Consider the following 1,441-nt stretch of genomic DNA (forward strand, 5'->3'; position numbering starts at 1 on the left):
ATGTTTTCAGTACATTATTTTTTTCACCCTTATTTGGCTTGTTACTCAGATTCATACATTTTAGGTTCATTTCATGAATTCACTGCGGGATTATTTTCTTAAAAGCATTGAGAGAGGTGTCTACTCTTAACTTTTCCATTTGATTAATAGAAATAATCACTTTCTCACTCTTCTCGTGTGGTTTGGTTAATTAACTGATATCGGCAGCACAAATAATTTCTACAGTAGTGTACTTATTGTTTTAAGAATTATGTGAAAATTAGTCTCTTACTACATGATTAGATTTTTAGATTTGGTAATGAACAAAAATAGTCTTTCTGTGCCATCTTTTAATGTGTTTTTAATCGCCAGCTAAATAACAAAGAATTGTCTTTTAAAATAATTAAGACTACATATCGAGTCTCCATAGGATGTCAACAATAAAGGGGTTAATGAAGCATCCAGTCATCATGGAAGCAATCAGAAAATGCCTTGCTTTAAACAACCCAAAGCAATTTCCACAATCTAAATACATCTGTGCTAAAATAATTTCCATAGCATTAGAACATTTTTCATCCAGCAGAGATTACAAGACAAAAAATAGGGAAACTTACAAAAGATGGAAGCCTCCTATGTGAGGGAAGCCAAATATTTAAATGAAAAATCTATCAAAAAATAGCGAAACTGGGGGGCCTGGCCCTAGCTCAGTCCTTTAAGTGGCTACTTCCATAAAGCTGTCAGCCTCAAGTTGCTGGAGTTCGAACCTCACAACTCTCCCGCTGGCCAAAAGTGCCCTGAAGGCATTTGAGGAACCAAAAAAAAAAAAAAAATAGCCAAACTATCACAGTTTCATAAACCGTGCTAAACATCATGACATGCCCTCAGTCATGGCGCCATTTAGAACCATGAAAGAACGCTACCATGAAAGATTTCCAGAGACACATCGTACATAGCTTCTTAGAACATTAATAAAGCCTCTACTATGTGTTCAAACAACACAAGCTTTATGCTTCTTTTATAATCCAAGGTCAATTCAAGACTGAAATCAAATGCCAATTCACTGTATTTTGGTGCACATCTCACTGGAAGCCATGAATAGAAATAACATATATTCTAAATCAAATATACTGAATTCTTATTTAAATAGCCCAAAGATAGAAGTGACAAGAACAGAATGCATCACAGTACATGGCTGTTCTCTGGACTTCTTTAACGTATTAATTTATTTCATTCATCAGTCATCTATAGTGCAAAAATACAGAAGCTATGTGTCACTAACATCAAGGATACTTCCTGAAGAATGTGTCACTTGGTGATTTTACCTTTGTACAAACATCATAAAGTCTACTTAAATAAACATGAAGTGCGTGAGGCTGCTGCTGGCGTGAGACACCACACTGTCTTACAGTGAAATTTGAAGTAGGAATAAAATAATGATAAAAAGCATAAAATATAAAATGCA

Source organism: Octodon degus, unplaced genomic scaffold (assembly GCF_000260255.1).
Source record: "Octodon degus isolate 3935 unplaced genomic scaffold, OctDeg1.0 scaffold00085, whole genome shotgun sequence".
Classification (NCBI taxonomy): domain Eukaryota; kingdom Metazoa; phylum Chordata; class Mammalia; order Rodentia; family Octodontidae; genus Octodon; species Octodon degus.